General features: G+C 42.0%; 1 protein-coding gene across 8 annotated transcripts in view; it reads right to left on the bottom strand.

Moving 5' to 3' along the window:
• Nucleotides 1-10,513, bottom strand: part of HERC1 (HECT and RLD domain containing E3 ubiquitin protein ligase family member 1) — a 96,251-nt gene extending 85,738 nt beyond the window's left edge. For all 8 annotated transcript variants that reach the window (XM_085234200.1, XM_085234202.1, XM_085234209.1 and 5 more), the window contains exon 1: nt 10,352-10,513. The gene's annotated coding sequence lies outside the window, so the exon portion shown is untranslated. The remainder of the gene's footprint in view (nt 1-10,351) is intronic.
• Nucleotides 10,514-25,237: the final 14,724 nt, after the last annotated feature.

Here is a 25,237-nt window from a genome sequence, read left to right as displayed (position 1 = left end):
TATGTTACAGAAGCAACACAAAGTGTAGCTCCCTTTTTCAGGGAGGAAAAGGAAGGTAAGGAGCTCTAGGCAGCCCAAGGAGATGACCAATTTCCTGAAGAAGAGATGAGAGCTGAAGCAAGAAGCGTGGTGGGTTTTTGTTGCGTTTTGCTTTTCATTTTCAAATAAAGTTTTACAAAAGAGCATAAATAAGTGGCAGACAAGATCTGACTGGTGTAGGAAGCAAAGAGTCCATCAGCTTTTCCACCTTGTGGCAAGCATGTTCAGCTTACCAATGGATAGGAACCACCCAAATGCATGGAGCAATTAATTATAGGGGTTTTGCTTTTCTTCTTCAATTATGATCTCCAACACAGTGCTTCAACCTCGCTGCCAAATGCAAGTAGCTACTGGTACTCTATCAGGAATTTTCATCACAATAGAGGCCTACAGATATCCAAGAGAAGGTATAAACTGCTGTCCAAACCACGAAAAGGAAAACTGAAATTATACACAGCCAACTCAGAAATGGAACTACATCTTCAAGCACAGTGACTCTGATGTCTGTGTATGCTTCACGCTCAATTATCACTGCTCAGCTCAGTGCTTTCCTCTGCCTGTGTGCAAGTACCAAACAAACAGGCACTGTAAGACAGGGATAAAAAGCAATGCTACCCTTACATGAAGTGTAGTCAAATGCACGCGGTAAACCACGGGCATACATTTGGACACTGTCTTTAGACATCACTTGTCAGAGCCCATAGAGATTTGCAAACCTGCAAAATGGTTCTTCAGCTAACACAGTCACAAGTTTCAATGGCTTCTACAGCTCAAAGTCTGTCCATCTGTTATCTTTCTTTTACCCAGTAGTAAGATGTCCCAGTAAGTGCACCTAACTGTGCTTTTGCAAGCCTGCATTCAAACACAAATCAGAGCCCAAATATTTTTGTTGTAGTTCCTTCAAAATTCCAATCAGATTTTAAGAGCTTCTGCAAATTTTTCTTGGCCAATCAAAAATACCAGAAACATTAAGGCTTGTAAGGTCAACCTCATTTCCACAGGTACCTCACAATAAGACATACAACTGAAGGTAGGTTTAACTATCTGGTCACCATCACAAACTCCTACTATTATGAATGCATGCAAAAAAGAAAAGCTTCTTGAAGATGTGCAAAACACCACATTCTTCTGTTCAGAAAAATCATGGCATGCTAGCCAGAGAAATAGAAGACTCCTATCTTCTGGGAAGCAATGATTCAACAGTAACTTAGTGCAATGCTGCTGCAGAGAAAAAAACATACGTATTATCACTCATAAAAGGACTTGAGCACCTTTTGAACAGGAGAAAGAAATTCAACATTCTATCCAAATTCTACTTCAGCTAATTAGGTTTCTTTCTGCAGTGTCAACTGAGCAAAATGTATTATTATTCATTTTCTGCATAAATAATGCATTACATATAAAGCAATCAAAACCAGTTTCGACAGCCTACCCCCCAGCAGCTGCAAGATAAGCTCAACTAGGAAATTATTTTAGTGTTTATGAAGGAGCAAGTCATAATACCCCATGGCAAATAGAGTGGAAAAGTGAAAAGATGTATTAGAAGGGTAATGAAAAAAATATTTAACTACAAACCATGAGCTTCTACATTCTGGAAAGACTAAGTGCCACCTGACCAACCACAGTCTGAGCATTAGCATGTATAAAAGAAGATGCAGCATCTTCATTCAGTACAAAGAAAAGACATCTTCTGAAGCCACTGACAGCAGCAGGCACACAGGAGATACTAGCATGGCCTGAATTTGAGGCAGTCAAATATTACCAACTATCTGTTGTTAACTCAGGCTGACTGCAGTAGGAATAAAGCACAGTTACTCTGGCAGAAACGACATGCTCTGATTCTCACAACAACCCAGAAGCAGCTGAGAGCCTTGATTGTCTGCAAAAACTCTTGAAAGCCCACCTGTACCTGGAAGGTTTCAAACCTCCTGAAGATCACAAGTTTTCACAGTTTCAGAAGTGCTTGCTCCCCTTTCTGCAATTAGCAATTTCAGCAGCCTCTGTAAGATGCTGACAACATTTAACTTAATTTTACAGGAGCCTAATTACAAAAGCTTGTAAGACAAGAAGCTGGAAGTCTGTGCAGCTGAACCAAAGGCAGCAAATATCAAAACTAAAGGACATGCAAAGAAGTGGCCGTGACACCCACATGCCTGCGTTCTATTTACTGCCTTGCTGTAACAACACAGTGCCTTTCCCCAGTGGACAGGGAAAGTTATTTCTAAACTGAGCACAAAAAAAGCAGAGCTTTAACAGGTAAGCAGAGCTGTATCTATCTGAAGGATGGTGCTCTGCAGCATGTGTTCACTGACACAATCTTTCTCCAGAAATTTCACAATTTCATTCACTATTTTCAATGTGAGAGCTCCCAGAGGAAACTGTGCTACGGGTCCTTTGAACACTGTGTCACCTGGGTGGTTTCTGAAAAGGATTAGAACATTCAGTGCTTAAACAGATGGCAGCCAGGCCGTACCACCATTTTCTGTGCTGGTAAGAGAAGTGCAACCTGGATTTGTAACAGTGAGAAATAATTCCTGCGGACGGCACGGAAAAATCAAGCTGTTGTGCGCTCTACACAAAGCTCAGGAAGGATTTCACTATCAAAATAATCAGGTAATTCTACCAGCTCATCATGAGACTCAGTTCATTCCCTGGCAGACTGACTACTCAATGGTAAGAGATTTGTGTGTTGTTAAAAAACACCTTTTCTCCAATGTTATGTTAGTTAAGCACTTGAGAAGGCAGAAGTTCTGTGTACACACCTGATTACAGGGCTGGAACATACGAATTTTTCTAAATAAGACTGAAAAAAAAAAATACACAACATGCTTCTATTTCCTACCTCACTGTGATGACAAGACAACTCCACTACAGAAGTGGAATCCCTTCAAACTTGAACAGATTAGTTTGTAGCACGAGCACTTAGAATCCCTATAAACCATTTCATTAACTGAAATAAACGTAACATTCTTCCCACAAAACCTAAGTCGTTATCTAAGTCTATTTAATCATTAGTTCAATATTCCATCAAGACTATGAGACATCAAACAATGTGATTATTTCTCCCCTGTGGTGTCAGCAGAAGCAATGCATACCTCTAACCACTGCCACCAACTTCCCTCCTCCTACTTCCTCTATTCCTACATGATTGTTCATAGGGACCTAATGATGTACCTGCAGCTGAGAACTTGCTGTATCAAACAATTCTTCATGTCTGTTGTAGGTCCCATGGAAATACAAAGGAGGCATTACTTTCAGAGTGATGTACATACATTATTATTTGTATGTTATTGCTTTAATCCCACCTGACTTAGCAGCAGATAGCAGTGTTCCAAACAACACTTACATACCTTTTCTTAAAAGGTTTATTTAGAAACACATATACAAAATTAATTAAAATCCTACTTTCAGGAATTAACTAAATGTACAACTTCAAGCAGGAATCATTCCCAGACATGTGTGCACTTGCATTCAAAAAGCAGCATGAATTTAACTAAATGAACACAACTCTTACAAATCCTAACGAGTGCTGACCTTTCCTTGAAGCTCCCAGTTTTTCCAGTTCTGAAACAACCTAGACAAAAAACCATCAATAATGCTTTTTGAAATCAATAGTGCTTTTTGAAATTCTAAACCAAATACAGCTATTAGATATTTCCCAATCCATCAATTCAGAGGGCAGCAATGACACTAACACAGGCCAGTTTCACCCTGGTGCTGTTTATAGACAGCTGCAGATAGTTCTGAAGACTTCTGCTTACCAGGACATAACTACAACTATCACTATTACCAGGGATGCTGGAGTGTTTCAGAGCTCTGTTTCACTTGGTGGACCACCTCACCTGGGTTCTGAAACCACTGAAACAGTCAGAAGCGTGAATCAATGGCATTATACAGCTCCAGGATGAAGACCAGCACTTTCTTACATACCATTAAGTAAACAAGAGGCAGAAACACTTCATGAACAACCTGCAGATCCCTCACAAATACCATAAGGACAGAGTTCACCCAAGTCTTCTCATAGGCCAACAATGTAAAACCTACAAAAAACACAAAATTTAGAAGATCCTCCACATTGCTCATGGCCAGGGCAAACTGCAACACTTAAAACTAATACTAACAGAACATAGTGATGCCTAATTATTTGTTCAGTATTTCAGAACCACAGAATGGTTTGGGTTGGAAGGTCCTTAAGGATTATCTAGTTCCAATGTCTGCTGCAGGCAGGGACACCTCTGTTTAGACCAGTTGCCTAAAGCCCCATCCAGCCCAACCGTAGTTCCTGGGGTGAAACAAATCCTCATTTGTAACTTTGAAATGCTATTATTATTATTATTATTATTATTGTTGTTGTTATTATTATTATTATTATTTTGGGGTCATTGGTTTTTGGGGGGAGCATGCAAGGCATACAGACTTGGACTCAGACTTCAGCAAAATTTCAGGAAATTTCTGCTCAAGAAGTACCAGTTATGCTGTGATACAACTGTCAGTGCAACAAGTGTCCCTCTTTTCAGGGTCTGGAAAAGAAATAAAATAATTATTATTTGCTCTTTGCTTCCGGTTAAGAGGTTGTAAGAAGAACACTTTACCAGAAAATTCTTCTTTATGAAGGAGATGTAGGCAGAAGCTGGAAAAGTAATTCACCTCAAGTTTCTTGGGAGTGGTCTGGCAGGCTGCCTCACATGAAAACTTCCTTTCGCTTGGAAGAGCCATGATTGGAAGAGTGGCAGCTGTAACAGCTCTCCATGGTTTTCAGCACCTTTCCAGTCCTTTCTTCCTCAAACCATTGCAATGTATTCTCTGTTACTTTCTCAGCTTTTGTTTTTATATACTGCTACATCTCTGAAGAAATAGACTGATTTCTATGAGCTTCTCTGCTGAATATTAACAACAAACTTTTCTCTCCTTTCTGCATTAGTGCATTTACAGCATCCAGGGGTTTAGTAAGACTTGCATTCAAGGACCACGTTGATTTTATTTATAAAGGGGGAAAAAAAGCAAATAGCTTTAATTTCTCATAGACTTATCTTTAAGTTTGTCCTCTTTCCATCTATCTCACAGAAGTTATCTGGACTGACCAGCTAAAAGCACAGGATTACATTGGTTTCAAGAGCAGCCTGATGCTAAAGGAATAATTAGTCTTAGAACAACTGAAAATCTTCTAGGAGGAAAGACTAAAGCTGAAAAAATACCACCAGAACCTCAGCACAGCTTAGCTGTCACACACCATGGAGCAACCTCTGCTTTACTGTTTGGACAGGACAGGTTTGTTGCAGAAGTAACCTGAATTACAGTATCAGTAATTTGGTTTCCAACTTCCGAGCATAAAGTGACTGTAAGAAAGGAGGAAAGACAGCAGATGCTGTGACCAGAGGAGAGACATCCACCACCTCCATTCATATCCATGTGTATTTCATTGTAATGCTGTCAGATTTTTTTTAAACGAACGAAGAACAATTTGCTGCAGTGACTATTCATACTTGCTCTTTGTCACTTAGGTCTTCAGGTGCTTGCTGTACTGCTGCTCCAGATTTGTAAGACACTCTTTTTTTGTTTTGCTTTGTTCTACTGTCCATCTCCTATTATCTAGCATCTCTCCCTTTTTTTTTTTTTCCCCTACCTCTGGGTATTTGTTGTGTGTTTAGTTTCACTTCTCTATTCCTATGTAGTAATTTCTTTGCAGTGTCAGCATTTTCTAGCTTACCATTTTCTCTTTTTGTTCCCATGACTGTTAGGTGTAGATTCCCATTCACCTCCTACCCGTCATTAACAGTGAACTCAGACTAAACATACTGGCCAAGAAGACCATTTTAGGAGTATTCTTTCATACACTGGATTACAGTAATTTTGGTGTGAGCAAAACACTGTTGCCCGTATGCAATAAAACAAGAAGTAAAGCAAAAAAGATAGGTTTAGATTAGACACAAGGAAGAAATTCCTTTCTCAGAAGGTGGTGAGGCACAGTAACAGGCTGCCCACAGAAGCTGTGGATGCCCCATCCCTGGAAGCATTCAAGGAATAGAGAAAACCCTCTACAGACCCCTTGTAACTTGTCCCTGATTTAAAGCAGAGAGATGGACTGTATGATCCCCAGAAGTTACTTATGACCTGAATTATCTGATCATTCTCTTATCAAGTTTGTGATTAATTTTTATCCGTGGAAAACAGTGAACTATGTCTCGTTATTCTAGTTTTTAATATGAGGACTGCTCAAAAAGCAATGCCTCCTATTTTGTCACACTGGTGATGTGGCAGTAAAGGTTGACCCTTCTGCCCAGCATTCTACTCCATTTTGTTGCCATGTGAGAGATGCAGCAAAGGGGCACTGACAAAATGCTGTCTGACGTCGAAGTGTGGGTGAAACAAAGGGGTGGAACTGAATTCCTCCAAGGGGAAAAAATGGCACCCACTGACATTCATCCACACGTACTGAATACTTACAGAGACCAAACAGTGGATGTGAGCAAGTGACACAGTGGGTGATGCCTTTCAGCAGTGGTTGGTGACAGTGGGTCATCTCTGCCGATGCAGATTTTTAAGTGTGGCATGCAGGCTCTTGTTCATCACTGACAAAAATGCACGGCTGATCACAGAATATCCTGAGTTGGAAGGAACCCATAAAGACGATGAAGTCCAACTCTTGGCTCCCCGCAGGCCCATCCAAAATTCAAACCTTATGTCTGAGAGTGTTGTCCAAAAGCTCCTTATACTCCAGCAACTTGATGCCACGACCACTGCCCCAGGGAGCCCATTCTAGTGCCCAGCCAAAGCACCATCATAAAATGGCTTAGCTTGGAAGGGACCTTAAAGACCACTGAGCTCCAACACCTTGTTACAGAGAGGGCTGATACCTTCCAGCCCAGGCTGCCCAAGGCCCCATGTAACCTGGACTTGAATGCCTCCAGGGATGGGGCACCTGCACCACTGCCTCACCACCCTCTGAGTAATGAATTGGAAACTAACATCTAATCTGAACTCTCCCTCTTTTAGTTTAAAGCCATTCCCCCTTGTCCTACCACTACCAGACCATGTAAAAAGTCAGTCTCCCTTTTGCATATAAGCTTCCTTCAAGGACTGGAAGGCCACAACAAGTTCCCCCAGAGCTTTCTCTTCTCCAAGCTAAACAAAGGTTGAGTGAGCTGGCCTTCTTCATAGGAGAGGTGCTCCAGCCCTTCCATCAATAGTCTCAATCTAATCACTTACACTTAAAAACCAACACAGCATAGACATTTATTTCAGTTCTCCACTGTCTGCAATACTTTAAATTGAAATTATCTAATAGCGTTATTGAGCTCTGTGGATCTGTTGTAGTTCCCATGGAAATAAATAAGAGGCACAACTTTCAGAGCAACGTAAGTACAATGGAGCCCATTTTTACTTCAATATTAAACAAAGAGCACGAAAATGTACTCAAAAGTGAGTCTGGAACTTAAATGCAAATGAACAAGTTATTCACTTTGCATTAGCATTTCCATTTCTTGACTCACAGTACAACTAGTACTCAAAAATAAAGTTGTGCTATATAAATTTGTGCACTTGTAGGGAAATGTTTGAGGATAACATCTCCACGTTAAACCTTGCTGAAAGCAAAGAAAATATATATATATTTTTTTAAGTTATCACCAATAATGAAGACTCTAACTGTAGGCTGTTCTCTATGCAGCAAATTAATTCCAGCTCCCAGCGGAGAACACAATTGCTTTAGCCACCCGAATGCAGTCCCAATCAGCTTGATGTCATCAGGTCAATCACAACAGGCAGTCAAGGCCAGAGAATATACCTGGCCAGTTCCCAGGCCACAATTACACTTGCTGTTGACTGGCAAATTCCACAGCCTGGGTTCCAGGCTCTTTTTTTTTTTTTATCCTTAGAAATTACATGGGTTACTGTGAAGTTACTGTGCTGCAAAATAAGCATCTGCAGCTTCTTCAGCTGTCCTTGGAGTTTCATTTTATGAGGTTTAGATGTTTTGAAGGAGAAAACATCTCTTACATTTGAATATTTTAATATGAATGTCACCACTGTAAAAACAGAAGAGAACAAAACCTGCCAGCAATATCAGGGTTTGAGCACTTCTGAGAAATAATCACCAGAAAGCAAATGGTAAGCACTGTGTTGCTTGTGTTTCTAAGATTACTCTGGCAACAGGAAGTTAAGCCAGCAAGACACAAATACACCCTATATGCAATGTAAATATATTTGAGAAGATATCGAGTCAAATAAACAGAAGACTGAGCATCACTACAGTATCTGAATGAGGTCTGCTTCTGTTTTATTGAGCAGATAATGGCTTCATAACAACCTATGATCACAACTCAAATGTCTGCTCTACCAAGTTCTTCTGGAAATCCATACAATCCTTACACCTCCATCCCTTTTAAGTAAAGAGGGATAAAAGCATTCTTCTACCCCACAATCTTATAAAAGTTACGTGAGAAACTGCAAGAAAAAAAAGAATACTGAAAGTGAACCCTAAAAAAAGTATTTAAATGTATATTCCTTTAATTTTAGCACCCTATGTATGATGACTAATTTCACATGGAGTTCATCCCATCTGTAACACCACTCCAGCTATCACTGACACTTTAAACCATGCAAGCCATGTCTGCACTGTTGTTTTGTGCTTTTTTAAAATCAATTACCTATCTGAAATAATGTCCAAATGACTTTTTAGGCCACTTAAAAGCCTTTCCTAATTAACTTATATCCATTTATTTCAGTTATGGAATAAGAGAAGGAAAAGCTTTCACCAGTGAGCTATTGTTCAAGTCAAGGACTAAATGAAATTTAAAGAAACCAACTGTCCACCAAAAGTAAGCCAAAAGACTTTATATCCCTATTATTCTTAATTAACAACTAGACAGGCCTCTCAGTAACTGCACAAAGAAACATGGTAGCCCTTAATATTAAGGCAACGAACAAGATATTCGTGATACATTTAAACAAGAATGCATGAGCAGAGAGGGAAGTCTCAACCATGCACAGGTTTGTTTATAGTCAGAGAGAAGGAACCTTGATGCTTCATTCTAAAGGAAAGACAACTACTGTGTGTAACAGCACAGGAGACTGGCCATGCCCTTCATCTGTCCCATGGCATTTTAACATTGTACAGCTTTTACTCTTCCACACTAAATCAATAGGTTCCTCTTCGGATACTGGGAAGCACTAACAGGCTGACCAGGTTCACAGCCTACCTTTCCAGATTAAATGCCTACTATATTTTTCCCATAATTATGTGAGACTCAGTCCTGAGATCCACATCCTCTGCAGTCCCACATTCCTAAGCAATGAAAAAGATGTGGTTTCTACGGCACCTCCAAAGAGCAGTATTAATTCAGGACGTATAAACTCAGAGCTTTGGTTTTGTTATAAAGTAACAGTATAGACACTTAGCTACACTACCAACTTGATCAACATCAGAACACAGTGTGTGTAGGTACATCAAATAGTCTCAGCTTCTGCAAAGGAAGAAGTCTCTGAAGCAACAAGCAGCAGAGATGTGACACACACAGGTCTGAAGCAACACAAAGATGCGTTCACCGAGGCAACGTATGCACATATCCTGCGAAGGAGAGATGAACAAAGGGGTTCTGCCCCCGACAAACACGGAGAGCCGCCCGCACAGAAAACAGCTGAACGACTGCAGGCGAATCAACGCATCCAGTTTTAAAAACAAAACCGTCAGCACGCCGCGTTAGGCTGCAAAATATGTCAGCCCTCGCACACGAGCGATTTTTCAGCGCTGCCAATAGGAGCCAGCACGTACGGCACGGGGCGAGGACGGGACCGGCGGTGCGCTCAGGAGATGCGGCGCAGCTGCGGCCACGCGCGGCTCTCCGAAGGCCGCTCCGGAATTTCGGCGGCTCCGCAGCCGCGGATGCCCGTAACGCCGCGGGGAGGAGCGCAGCCCGCGCCGCAACCGCGCCGGCGGGGCCGAACGGAGCTCGGTGGAAGTAGAAGACGGGTTTTGTGCGTCCGGAGAGGTCCGAAGGGGCGCGAGAGCCCTGCCGTCCCCTTCCCACGAAGCACGGAGGTCCCCATCGCGGTGCGGTGCCACCCGCCCGGCCCCACCTGCCGCCCATCCCCGCCCAACCCTCGGAGCCGCGGCCTCCTCGATACCCCGAGCTCCTCCATCCCCTCGAGCTCCCCGCGGCGGCTCCGGGGCTCGGTGAGGCGGCGGCCGCCCCGGCCGCACCCCGCGAGGCGGCGCGTTCCGGTGCGGAGCGGCGCTGAGGAGAGAAGCCCCCTCCCCCCGCACCGCGCTCCCTCGGGGCCGCCCGCCCCCGGCGCCCCGCGGCCGAACGCTCACCGGGCAGCGGCGGGGAGGCGGCAGAGCTCGGTCCGGGTTTTCCGCGGGGCGGGGGCGTGCGACGAGCCCCCGCGGGGAGCCGCGTCCTTTCTGCGGCAGCGGCTTGTCAAAGAGAAAACATGACGCGGGCGGGGAGGGGGAAGGCGGCGCCGAGATCTCGCGGGGCCCGCGCGCGGCTCTCGCGAGACGCCGGCCGCTCCCCGCCCCCGCGCGCAGGGCCGCTCCCCGCCGCCCGCTCGGCACCTGCTGACGGCGCGACCCCGAGCGGGAAGGGCTGAGGGCGAGGCGGGCTGCGCGGAGGGGCGGCTGCGGTGCCGAGTGAGTGTTACTGCGGAGTGAAAAGCTAATAAGAGAAACAATGGAGAAACTTCTGTACGAGGAGCAGTTCATCTATGTGGGTACAGGAGCCTAAGGCAGGCAGAGCGTGGAAGCTTGCAAGAGCTCAGAGGAGATGGGTTAGGGAACAGTCGTGTGCTGTCTCTTCCAGTAGGAGAGTCAGAGGTCAGCAAGTGGAACTGGAGACATTAGGTGTCAAACTCCAAACAAGAGAGAGCAGTCATTTCTTCACACACATAATTAAGCTTTCAAACACACACAGGACACTGCTGCACAGAAGTTCACGTGAGATCAAAAGAAAAGTAAGGAAGAAGTCCACCATAGACTACCAAAAACCCAGAAGTGCCCTGTCTCCCAAACACCAGAGATTATTAGAGGAAACACTGCTACGTGCTTGCTGCTGAGTTTTCTTCCTTAGGCAAGTGCTGACATTACACTCGTGGACCAGCGTTCCCGTTTTGTTCCACCTTAAAAGCTTGTTAAGGATTCATAATAATTGCAGAAAGCTGCAAGCAAATGCCTTGCTTTGGAAATACAGTCTGAACCACCCAAGCTAAAAAAAAACTCAGACAAAAAACACCTCTGTTAGCAACTTATCTGTGCAGTATCACTCCACTGAGAATTGGTAGAGAAAAATCTATTTTTGTTCAGGAAGTCTGCAGTTTCTTAAGTTTTATAGCTGTGAGCGTACTGGCTAATCTTCTGTTAAAACCATAGTCTCTGCTATGAATCAGCATTTTCTAACTGATAAGACCACTTTTGCAAGCAAACATTACCAGAAGCAGGGTAAACTCAGAACATTTTCAAACACTCTTTAAACATTTAAAATATGGATGCTTTGTGAGAAATAAGAAGTTCATCAGATACATCAAAATACATTACACTCAGCAATGTCCTTTAGCTACCTCTATGCAGATCTGCCATTCTGCACAACAGAAGTGGAAGGAAAGCAGACACTAAGCAGCACTCTTCAACATGCTAACATGCCCCACACCCACATGCACGAACCACAGCATGGACACAAACCTTATCATTAACTGCAGGTTTTTATGGCTTGCAGGCTCGATCATCAGCCAAGTGCTGTACAGAACTCAAGTTGCTTCTTAAGTTTATAGATGCTTAAAATATTTTCAAATCATGCATATGTCACGAGTTTTTTGGTTTTTTTTTTTTTGTTGGCGGTTTTTTGTTCATTTGTTAAGTTCTAACAGAGCTCTTCAACCATCTCACAATATTGAGAGCCTAGGACTTTTGTCTTGAAATTTGGCTGTATACAAATGCGTCTCTTTTTCTACAGGCTCACCCGTGTTGGAATCTACAAAGTTATGGAGGAGACATGATGCAGCCAATCTCCAGGTTGGGACCTGAAGTGCTGAGAACACAAGAGAACCGAGGGAGCAAATTAACAGCACTGTGTTCTAAATTGACCATCTTCCTATCATTTCAGAATGATAGAATATGTGTAGGATGACTCCAAAAGTATTCAAAGTACCTAATTCTCTAAAATGCCTTGAAAAACTATTTGCCATGTAGTTTGTGATCATTATTGTTTAGGAAGCATGCTGTCAAATAAAGAGGGGAGACGTAAGAGGAGCAACAAAAGTGAAGGATTTCCAGTTTAGCATTGATAAAGGATTCATTCCCTGGAGTGCCATGTCCCCAGGACCACTGCAATTTCTCTTCTCATATAAAGCTAGTTTTACTAGATAGCAACTATTAAAATAACGTTGAAAGAAAAGCAACACCATCATTCAAACTAAAATAAACTAGCATGTTTCACTGCTTTAAAAGACGTGGTTTACTTCCAGTCAGCATTTTCATATTCCAAATTCTTCAGTGATGGTATTTGATATTCCACTTTGCGCTGACAAGGACATCTTGACTTTTTAATGGCATTTTTTCCCCATACCGGTCCAGGTGTTTCCCAAGAGCTGAGCACTAGCAGAACTCTGTTCAAATACATAGTATAGAGCTTGGAAATACCTATAATAGACATGATGTGCCTGTGAAGAATTTTCACATCTGGGACCTCCTAGGCTGGCTCAAACTCAGCATACCACTTGACAACAATTCATGATGTTCCTCTGCTAGAAGCATTATCTAGGAAAATTTGTCTATTTTGGTAAAGACACTCCCTCTTTTTCCACATGACTCACTCATTCAACAAGTTGAGCATGTCTTAAAATTTCAGCGCATTCCCCTACTCAGATAAATCCTGCCATCATTTAAAGTGACTATGTGCTGAAAAGTCTACAGACCTCCACAGACCTCTGAGTTTTATTTTCCTGTGCAACTCAGGCTGGTGAATATACAAAATCACAAATATGTTATAGTCTATGGCTAGAGAGAGAAACAGATGGGCAGGCTGATCAAGTACCATCTTGGATTTAAAGTTACGTTCTTTAGGATTGTAAGCGTTGCCTCACCTTTAAGGAAGGCTGCATACAGCTTCCTCACTGCCCACTCCCCACCTGCCAAAAAGTTTTAATACCCAATTTAAAAGCAACAGCAGTAAGCACAGTGACACTGTGAAATGATTACAATATTTTAAAAGTCTCAAACAGCATCTAGAAGTGACTTACACAGTTTCTCTGGGAATTCAGGAGGGCTCTTTTAGCACCCACCCACTGAAACACCGCCTGAGATACTGCCTGCGCTTCCAGCCAGCTGGCACTCAGGACTTCTCTGAGTCACCAAAATCCCAGGATGGCAAATGATACAAGGAGGTTGATTAGGTCTCCTCATCCTGTAATAAGCAGGCAGGCATTTTCAAAATTCCTGAGAACCCAGCTGTAGCCAACAGGATCCATAGGTCTAAAAATAAGGATATAAAATAAGGGTAACAAGCTCTATGTTCTCCCTGGCTTTGCCTACGGTTGCCACTAGGTATCTGCTACCTCAACTGAGATTATATAGCATTTCTAACCTTTGGAAATTGAAAAGGTTCCTGAAACTCTTTAGAGCACATCAGAAGGAAGATTACCTCTGCAGTCATCCGCAGCTTCAGATGTGAAGGGAAAAAATAAGGAAAAAGCTGGTAAGATTCCTTTATGGGAGAACTCCAGAAAGAGACCAAGAATGGAATCACAGCTCCTCACTGGAAAACAGCATTTGTTCCCTCCCTCACAGCAAGATTAAGCAGATTAAGTCTTTGAAACCTATAGATTTCTAGAATTCAACATCAAAACTATACATACTACCCCTACAAGCTGTTCTACCACAGTTGGTAAAATGGAAGCTCTCTTCAGATAACTGGAGGGCTCTCAAGTCTTAGTCTATGGGCTTTCTTCCTTCCCAGCTTTGCTTGGTCGTCTTCTAGTGCTCAGGTCCACAAGACCTTTTTTTTCTACCTATGATTTCCTATTATTACATTATTTATTTTAAAATAAATCTTAAATGCATCAATTTGTAATCCCATCAAATGTAATTTCTTCCCAGACAATAATGAGAACAGTATGATAATGAGAGAACTATGTACACTATCACACCTACTATTTTTTCTAAAACTAATTGTCCTTTGTTTAGCAACCACATTTAACTCCTTATTTTTAATTCCAGTGCAGACATGATACCAGGGCTATGACCACTGTCTTTTTTTTTTTTTTTTTTTTGTAATGCAATGTCTAGGACTCATTACAGTGAACTATTTATACAGGGCTTGCTCTTAAGTACTTATTCACAGTACAAGGTTAACTATAGATTGTTACATAAAAATAGATTTGTATCTGAAATCTCTCAGTTAACTGTGTTTTGCTTTTACTGACTTTTTTTTTCAATCAGACATTGCTAACATTGGCATGTCTTGCTGTTGTCATGGCAATGAAAGGAGTCTATATGTTTTTGGATGTGATTCAGAAATCATTTTACATAGAAATGGGCCAACAATTAGAACAGATACTGGATTGTTCACCAGTAGCATTGAAGCAACTGGTTTAAAGGGGAAAAAAAGGAGAGCGCCTGAACTGTGTAAGAGGCTGAACATATGCTCCTTGATTAGATAGAAGATATCAAACTGCTGCTTGTGACCCCATCTTGCAATTAGGTCTGTGTGGGTAGAATTTTGTCAGCTGAAAGCATTACTGAAATCACAGTGATTTGCTTATGCAATTACATAACCAAACCAGGATCCAGATTTGTTGGAATAAATGCTGCTCTTATTGTTCAGAAATACATGAAAAGAGTCTTATTATATACTCGTCTCAATAAAGAAAGGTCATGACACAATCACTTCTTTGTAAGGGCTCATTCACAGACAAGACATGTCTCGTCCAATGAATTCACAATTCACACGAGGCAAGAGAAAGCAAAACATATTTTAGAGGGTCAAGTTTACTGATGGAAGACAAACGAAGGAAGGTGTCAGCCACTGTTCAGGTGTGCAAGCAGCAGCTGAACCGTTAAGAAACATGCCTAAAGCCAGCCTACATCACTCTCTGAAGCGTACAGAAAATCTGACTGCTAAACTAAAAATACCAGACACCCATGTCTTCTGTACGTTACTCATCACAGCACTTGCTCTTTTACTGTGCATCCAAGGTATATGAAGGAAGCTGTTATGAGAACATCTTGCCTGTGCAGGCATGCCAGGAGTGGAGGCACTGATATATATGCATCTGTGTCACTCAGTAATTTCATTTTCTGACTCATATTTTGGAGTGTCAGTTCTTTCTCATGGTACTTCCTGTTCCTACCAGGCAGAGCCATACTAACTGCTATTTATCAGAAAGTAATCTATAGCCACATCCACACGGCCAGCTGGCCCTTGCTGCAGTACAAAACCAACACTGCCACACTGTCAGCACTTCTCAGAGCTTGAGAACGCAGCTGGCTGTCTCACTTCCCTTCTTCCCCTAGGGATCCCAAGGCACTGAAATTCAGAGTAGGAGCCACTCTGAAGTAACTCATATTTACAATCTGTCCATCACCATCTCTTCCTTTCTTTACCTGGTTGGTAACTTTTTCACATTGTTAAAAGTCAGTTTCTGTGAAGACACTGTTCTGTGCGTTGGGCCGAAACGATAAAGTCAGAGAACAAATGGGAAAAACACACAGGAAACAGGAGTTTGCACTGGAAGATGAAGAATGAGGATGTAAAAGGGAAAAATAAAACAACTATATCTGAACAACTGAACAATATTAAAATTCATACACAGCACTAATTCCAAGCTAATGTATGCATGGATACATAGCACTTGGAGTGTATGTATTTAAATTACTAATTTGAAGTTTTAATAATAAGCTCAACATGACAGCATTCAGTGCACAGCCAAAATGTACCTTAAATGCTTTGTGCTCGCAATTCTATGCATAAAGACACCAGAAGGAGTCAAAGTACCACTCGTAGGATTGCCTCTCCCCAGCTGCACTCTTATCAGTTCACAACATCTATGAGGCCTTAGGAGTGAGATTTGGTTCTCCACTGTTAAGATCCAGTGTTGCACAACACTGTAGCTGTGCCTCAACTTCATATCCCTTTAGCAATACAGTTACGAAAGATAACAGAACTTCTTAAAATTGCTTTTTTTCCCCCACCCTGTAGTCTCCGCTACACAGTGAGCAAAGCAAAGACATCTCCAGATGGAAATAAGGAAAGATGCAAACCCGAGCTCTAAGTCACCAGAGCCTGGTGTCACGGGGATGTGAACAGACTGAGCCTAGCTGTCCCTTTGCATTCAAAGCCCAGAGAGGTTATCCCGCTACCGTGGCCCTGGAGCAACAGAAGCAAACAGGCTCGTTAGCCTTGGCAGGACATTGGGGGGATGAACGGGAAGATTGCCAGCTGTAGTACGCAAGAGACGTGTGCCTGTACACATTAACTTAATGCACGGTAAACTCACTGCTGTTCAAAAAAGGAATAGCCACAGCATTTCATAAAGCTAATATTTACACAGAATTGCATCACATGAAACTGGATATCGAAAAAAACAACAAATGTACATTTTTACATTTTATCATAGTTCTTTCATGCAAAGTATTGTGATTATTTCTTTCAGCAAGAGGTCATTTAGTTTTATAAGAACATTTTATCAGAACATTGTTTTTAATAAATATTATCATTACGCCCAGGAGAATAAGCATTTCCCTATACTTGTGATTGCTGTTATTCATTGGTGAACACTCATCATAAAAGCAGTAAACTACCCCTACAAGTAGCAGTGTTCAAACATCACCGTTTTGCCAAGACCCAGGTAACCACACCACATGGAACATGAAGGTCCAGAAGTTACTGTAACGCATCTGTACAGCATACTCCAAAACACTGGTTAGCAGCATTAAAAATAATGGCATCTCGTTTTTCACTAGGAGGTCATTCCTCAAAAAAATATTTCCCCAAAATATTACTCTATTTATATCTTTCATCCCAGAAATCCCTTTTGAACTCAAACTACAAGAGCAATTCATTTTTATCTGAGTACATCAATTTTCAGAACCCTAACAGCCAAGTCACTTCCTCACTTATGCTCCATTTGTTTTCCTCTTTGCCTAAGCGACTTCCTTAGTCTCCAGGGAATTAGAATAAAAAAGAATAAATTATTTCCTGACCCTTCTTTGGCTTCTGTCAGTCTTCTCAATTCATTTGTATTCTTCTAGTCTCTAAGAGAAAGTAAATATTCTGTTCTGTTGTCTGGAAGCTGCACAATGAGGAATTATTATCCTTCTGCTTTCGGGAATCAATGGCCGCTGTGTAAGGCTAAAAGCAGCTTTTCTCTTCCCTTTGTTCTCGTATTTCCTTCCATTGCATTGTTCTTGCTTTCCTTTTTTTTTTTTTTTTCCCCCCTAGGAAGCACCACAAACAATACCTTCCCCACCTTCACTTTAAGATGTCAAAATGTTTTCCAGCAGGAAGCATCTTTCCCACTGATGGGGAAAATACAAGGTGCGAAGAGATTAATCTTATCCCAGTATATTTAGCATAGGCCATGTTGCAGCATGCTACCCAATCCTGTACTTTTACAAGAAAATTCTTGCTTATACTGGTCAATCCAAAAGGATAGGTGAAGAATCACAGAATCATAGAATGGCCGGGGTTGGAAGGGACCTCAAGGATCACAAATCTCCAACTCTCCTGCCACATGCAGGGCCACCAACCTCCACATTTAATACCAGCCCAGGCTGCCCAGGGTCCCATCCAACCTGGCCTTGAACACCTCCAGGGATGGGGCATCCACAGCCTCTCCGGGCAGCTGTTCCAGCACCTCACCACTCTTGTAGTAAAGAAGTTCAAGCACAGTTTTTGTTTCTGTTCCACGGCACTTCCTGGGTTGCTACCACTGCCAGATCACACTGCTGCTGGGCAAATGAAGTTCCTGCTCACAGAAACTGATATGGAAACTTAAAGGTCACCTTCAAAAGGAGCAGTAAGGAAAAATCTTTCACATGGAACATTGCCAATATCTTCAGTTCAGGGAATGAAAAAGTGAGACCCAGACAGATAAAAACTTTCCCAAGGCTACTCCTGAACCTGCCTTAACTCCTGTCTCCATAACTCAACATCAGATTTAACCCAAGAGTTCAGAGGTGCTTCCCACGTGCCTGAATTTGTATATGCTGTGAAGCCCTGGGCTTTATCTTCAATCACTGAGCAACGTGCAGACACTTTCTTCCTTGCCATGGCTGCCATCCAGAAAACAGATGAGCCAAAACAGTTTTACTGTAAAATCCTAATAAATAGCTCAGCCAATTAACAACTCAGTAAGAGACCAATGTGGGTATGCGGGTAACCTTGTCTATCATAACCTATGTATGCTGTTAAATGACTAGGATTGATGCAATTTACATTAATTGAGAGGCACTTCCTTCCATCATCTGTTCTGATGCTACTGGCTAAAGGCACACTGCTCTCTTGATAACCGCATTTCCTCACAACACTCCTGTAACTCCTGCCCCTCAGGAATTAAAAACACCAAAAACCCAAGCACCAGAATCAGAGAAGCAACAATTTGAAATCAACACAAACCTTAGCACGTACAACCTGAGGACAGCGTAGAAGCATAGAATCACCAAGGTTGGAAAAGACCTCCAAGATTTTCCAGTCCAACCCCAATTGTCTACCTACCACCAATATTTCCCCACTAAACCGTGTCCCTTACTGTCACATCTAAATGTTTCTTGAACACTTCCGGGGACAGTGACTTCAGCACTGCCCCAGGCAGCCTATTACAGTGCCTGACCACGCTTTCAGAGAAGAAATTTTTTCAAATATCCAATCTGAGTTTACCTGAGTAGTTCACTTAGCTTATTTAAGCATGGAAGGGGAAAAAAAAACAAAAACACACCTCTTCCTCTGGTCTTCTGAAATCAATTACATACCTACTTGCAGCTGTTTCTAATTTGTCTTGATCATGTGAACTAAAGAATTAACTGAACAATCATCCAGCTGAGAAAGGTTTGGAACTGAGCTGGGAACCTGTCTATTGCTCCTCAAAAATGAGATGAAGAGCTCCTATTCATTTATTTTAATAAATGATTTCTGGTCTTCTGTGTGTTACAGTTGAACAAGAAATGCACAGTTGGATGGCATATATCAATAGGTTTGGGACAAAATAGCCAATTTTCTGGGGATATGCTTTGAAAAAAATATATATATATATGTGCACTGAAAGATGTATTCTGTCCACTTAGCTAGGGCTGCTAAACTGCAATGATGCAGTGCAATGATGAACAGCACTTTCTGAAACATATGACCGGAAAGGAGACATGGCCTGCCAGCCCATAAGAGAGTAGAAAGTAGCAATGAGGAAGAAGAGAAAAGGCAACAAATGCAGTGCCAAATTTCTGTAGGCAGTCTATTTGATGGCTGAGACATTTTCTCCCAGTTTTTCTAGCTTCTTTGCCAGAAAGGATTCGGTATAACTAATCCCAATGCCCAAATGCACTAAGGGACAGACGGCTGGCTGTGTTCCATGTGATCCTCCTCCTCACCTCCCAGCCACCAGCATTCAGCTGATTACCAAACAGGTTTTTCTTGGTGTTATTTTTAATTCCCTCAAGCTGCCTATTTCTTTCCCTCACCAAACGGTAGGAGTTGTTTAGCTCCTCAAAGGTCTTAAATAGCTGCTGGATGCTGCTGGCTGGGAAACAGCTCCTGAAGGTGCCATCCTATCACTGAATGGGGCAAGGCACAGCACAATGCAGTGCCCACCAGTACAGCCCACCAGTATAGCCAGCAGGCTCTGAGATAGGCAGGCCAGTGGGCCCAGCCTTCCCACACAGCCCACATGAACGCCTGGTCATACATGCCTACGTGCCATCTTATGGACAGGGTCCATACTGGCTCACTTGCCTCCAACCTTACCCACTTCACTCGCTTCCAGGCAGGTTTCAGAGTCACATTTCTGAACAGCGTGTCAAGTCCAGCAGGAACTATTTCTTGTGTCACTTTTTCTGTTGATTCACAGAAACAAGCTGCTTATTTCTGGAGGCTTCATCCACTCTCAGGTTTCCCTGCTTCATTTCAGAGAGAAATCTGAGAGACAGCACCAGTGGGATTCAGTGTCTTAAAATCACAGTGGCAATTTCATTTTCAGAGACAGTCCCCTTCCACCAGATCTCACCAACAGCTGCAACAGCGTACAGGTGGTCAGCATAGGTCAACAGCTTCCATCTGAAGAGTACAGCTGTGCTGGAATGTCTGATCTAATGTAAACTGAACACAGGTAGGAGAGGATCTTAATTTTGTACAGTGGTTTTAAATGTTGCTATAAAATATAACGAAAACTAAGGAATGTACAGATTCCACAAGATAAAGATGAAAAACCAGGTGCTGTAAAATTACTTGAAATACAATTAAAACAAAGGAACTCAGTGAAAAACAGAGCTCTTCTAGGAAAACAGGTTGAAGGAACTTTCAGTATACTTCTTTGTAAGGTGACATTTCCCTAGGAAATAAATGCCAGTCTTCAAGCAGCAGCTCCTACAATGTTCCAACAGTTCAAAATAGTATTTTAAAGTTCCCCTTCAGCTGTATACCCTGTAGGAATGGTTCAGTATTTTCAAGCCCTCACCTTCAAGGAAACTGGTATGACATCAGTACCAGACATTGTACCATTTATATTCAGACTAGAAGAGTCCAGTTCTGCATGCTGAAACTGCAGTTCTGATGAGCAACTTAAGAGAAGTTATTACAAATAACAAAAATATTCACCAAATCCCAAACATGAGAACAAATCTGAAATTGTACCAGAAGACAATTGTTGGCACCAAACTCTACAAGAGTTGTGATCTCTGCCACCTACTGGAGAGCCCTGAATACCATTACTTCAACACACACACAGCACAAGACTGTCCCCAATCCAGCAAGACAGTCATCAAAAGTTTCTCCTCTTTTAGTTCTCTGGATACCTTGCTTTTTTTAACTCTCTTTTTCATATCCCTTTTCCTAAAATAGCTTAAATGAATATTAGGAAAACCACATGAATTCTCAATTATTCAATGCCAAGCAAAGAACAGTCTGTAATTCTCACAGGCTAGCTTAGTTTAATGTTATGAAGTACCAAATTTCCCTAAATACCTGAGAATCCATTCTGTACTACATAGCACTCTCCCAACTTCAGTAAGGAAATGTTATTAGAAACATATTAACTCCTGGAGTTTTAAAGAAGATCCATTGTTGACCAACTGCCCAAGGTATAAATGAGCTCTTCAGAAAAATAAATAATACTGGCTAGCATCCTTCACTGTTAGTAAGTGGCCATAGCATGTTATCTTCTGTCCTAATGAGCTACCCCAAATTTAGAACTTTTGGTGCTATAATTAAAGATGGCAGATTTGTTGTTGTTGTTGTTTTTAGAACTAATCAGCACAGTATTTATGATTATGACAACTCTCCCAATTTAGTAGCAGGAGAGGCTGATTTTGACCTAGCTTAGATACGCCTCTCATAACTTGTGTTGTCAACTATAGACAACAGAAGAGGAAAAAAAAGATAACTCAGGCAAAGAGCATGGGAGAATCTATGGCTTCCAGCTACAGCCAACTGGCTCAATAACGTGGATAATACTCAAAATTGCCTTTTCCTTTATTCCTTCCAAAGTAGCTGACAGTGCAATTTAATTTGTTCAGAATATGTTGCAAGTCAGTAGTTTTGCTTGTGCTCTTTATAAAAGCTTCCAACATTAAATTGCTTTTTATTATTCGTTTTATTAAAAGATACACCTTCATTTTTAAGATAGAGCCCTGTTCACATTGCAAATAAGCCATCACCGAAATTACTACTGAGAAGTGTCTAGTGCAAAGCAGATAAATCAAGGACTACACAACAATGTAGTACTGACTGATGGTATTTATCCTCCACCATTTAAATAACCAGGCAGAGTGACAAAAAAAAGGAAATATTAAAAGGGTGACAGAAGCACCAAGAGAAATGTTTTGAAAGGAGCATTTTTTTTGAGTGAAAATCAAAATTCACTAGGTCATCTCTCTTCTAGCTGGAGAACCCCATAAATTCATACTCTTTGCTGTCACGGAGCTGGACAACCAGACACACAGTGTACCAGCCATCTTCTCTAGTCCTGCTCTGTGTAATCTGAGATGAGATGCTGAGATCAAAGCATATGTGAAGGAATATTAGTCAGCTTGTGAAAATCTTATTTAGCTTATTCTGTATTTGCAATTCCACTGACTTCAATTTGGCTGTTCACAGCCACCAGAAGCAAAAACTTTTGCTCTCGTACACAATGTGTGACAATTATCTGCCCAGCAGCTGGAAATCAGAAGTACTACAAGTGTTAAACAGTTACAGCCGCTGACCTGAAGCCCATAGATATCCCTGCTTGCTTTCAAATGCATATTTAACCAAAATGCAGGATTAGACAAACACTTAGTGTAGGTAGAAAAAAATATCCAGACCAGCACTTGTAGCTAACTATAAAATATCACATTGCTATAAGAACAGTGGATAAACAGGTAGCTCAGCTGGAATTGAACGTACAACCTTGTTTTTGTTTTTCTTTTCCCTGAAGCCACAAATGCCTACAGAAGGACGGATTCCAAGCAGGTAGGAAAAGTAAAAAGAAGTTGACCAAATAAGCTTTGATCCGGGGGAAGGAACATTAGGATTTAGGGAATAGTGAACATGCTCCAAAAATAAGTACAAACCTTCATGGTCACTAGTAAAGATAAACAGATGCCCAGTAAAACAAATACACCACCAAGGACACAGTAGGATAGGTGTGCCAGCACTGTAAGAGAAAAATACAGCAAGAGGAAATGCAGCAGCACCAGATGTGGATGCAATGGTCAACATTAGGAAAATGCATTGATAATTTTTTTTTCCATGAACATGCAACACAACTAAGTAAAAAAGGACATAATGCATTGTAAAATTTGAGAAGGGTTCGATGGACATAGCTTAGCAGCAAAAAGAAACCATTCAGTTAGGCCACAGTATAGGAAAAGAAGGAAGATCATGATGAAACACATGCTACCTTAGTAACTACTGAAAAATACTGACAGAGTTAAACATGGACTCCAAGGAAGAAGCAAATCATTTCTACAAGATGGGATGTCTGTCTTACAGTACATGATAACGCAGCCTGGTATGAAACACAAATGATGGAAAATACTTGTATTTCAGAGTGAGGTTGTGCAGCATATAATACAGGTGATAGGGTCAAAGTCCAAAGTATGGACCAACAAGTGCCAGTGCTCTAAGTATAAGCAGGGTGACGTGGCAATGACAGGAGGCATCTCACTTCTGGCACTATAGGCTGCCACTGAGGAGGAAATGCATGAAATGCACTGGTACCCTTTTTTCTAGAAAACAGTTGTCTTAAGGAACACACCCTGAGAACCGAAGGAATTCAAGTAATCACCCTTCATGTAGCAGTTAAATAAAACAATATAAATGTAATAATATTGCTCATGTGACACTGGAAGGATAACTTTAAATGCTCATGACTTTAAGGAAAAAAAGAAAAGCACTTATCTTGGTTGCAGCTTCGAAAGGACACAGTGGTCATGACCCAACTAAGCTGAAGCAATCTGCATGCTTGACTGCAGGGTGTCTTCCTCTCAAGGAAGCTGACATGCTACTGTGAAAATTAGGAACCAGCCCTACAGGAAGGTGCTTCAGAAGTCACATTTGTTGCAGCAGTTTTGCAGGAAGACGATCTGGGAGACACAGATTGAAAATGCTCTCACCAACAGATCTGCTCAGGAGACGCCTCTCACATTGCTACTGCTGCTCAATGTCAGGAGCATCACCACTGCAGTAACAAATTGCAGGATTACTGCCTCACAGAAATACCTGTCTGCAACTTCAGAGCTTTAACTGAGGGAGGCTGCAGTTTGAAATGAGATGGCGGCCTGAAGAAGCACTCCTGTCAGTGACCCTGCCTCCAGGATTTCACGGGACAGGGCTAAAAAGGAGACATGTAGCACACGGTACTGCAACAAGGACCAGTCTGAGAGGAGGCAGTGACACCCACACCAAGCCCATCCAAAAGCAGAAGTTGAGCTACAGATGTTACGGCAACCTGGGAAAAGAGGAAGCACCCTGATGTAATGCATGCTTCAACCTACGAGTATTATTGCTCTCACGTAGCCCAGATCAGCTGCCCGGCCTGAGCTTAGGTAGACTGACAGCCTTCAGTGATGGAGAGCACAGACAAGGGCTCAGCCCTTGGAACAGGACCCATGGAGGGATCTTCTGGCTTTGCACAGAAGTATGGGGATTCTAAATGGAGAAACAGAGCAGCGCAAGCCAGAAAAACATCTGAAACAGATGCAGGATCATATACTTCAGAGATCTCAAGGTTAGGCTTTTCAATCAATTCTGAACCTGTCTGCATACAGGGTTTTTTTTTGTTTGTTTGTTTTGTTTTTTTACAGCAAAAAGAATCCCAATAGCTTCTCATACAAATGTGACATGGGAGCACAACTGAATGATAATATAGGGCAGGAAGCAAAAGAAAGACACGGCATCCCACTGCAGCAGCAGGGCTCAGCTCTGCCATGCTAGAAGCAATTACTGAGATGGAAGGCAGCCAGCCTGCCTAGCCAACAGAACAGCCAAAGAGCACCAAGTCCACAGCTCCAGATCTCCTCATTTAGTTAACTCCTCCTGAAGTTGCAGGTCAATGGTAAGAATTGAAGGCTGTACTTGAAAAAAAAAAACATGAATGCAATATTTTCCTCTTTACGAGCAAGAACTTAGGTGATAAAAATTGAGGTTTCTTGCTAATCCTTAGAGGACATTTGATGCTGTTACAAAACGTGCCTGTGACTACAAGGTGCCCAGATGCCTTGGTTACAGGCACAGTATGGGACTGTAAATAGCGCAGAGTTGCACACTCCTCCATACTGCAGCTAGCTAAGGCACTGGGAGACCAGGCAAGTTTTTGTTAACTTCTGCCCACATCCTGCTGATCTTTAGCACTTGGGCAGATCACCATTAACATTTTATCATTGTTGCACGCTCTGAAACAACTGCCCTTAAGATCACAGTCCTGTTTACATTTTTATTGACCAAAACTCAAAAGTAAATATTGTGTCACACAACGTTCATAAGAAGAGTTTAAATAATGAACTAATTCAACCTGGCACATAGCA

This window comes from Meleagris gallopavo, chromosome 12 (genome assembly GCF_905368555.1).
Source record: "Meleagris gallopavo chromosome 12, MGAL_WU_HG_1.1, whole genome shotgun sequence".
Classification (NCBI taxonomy): Eukaryota; Metazoa; Chordata; class Aves; order Galliformes; family Phasianidae; genus Meleagris; species Meleagris gallopavo.
Note: the sequence above shows the minus strand (reverse complement) of the source record. Positions and strands in the feature narration are given on the sequence as shown.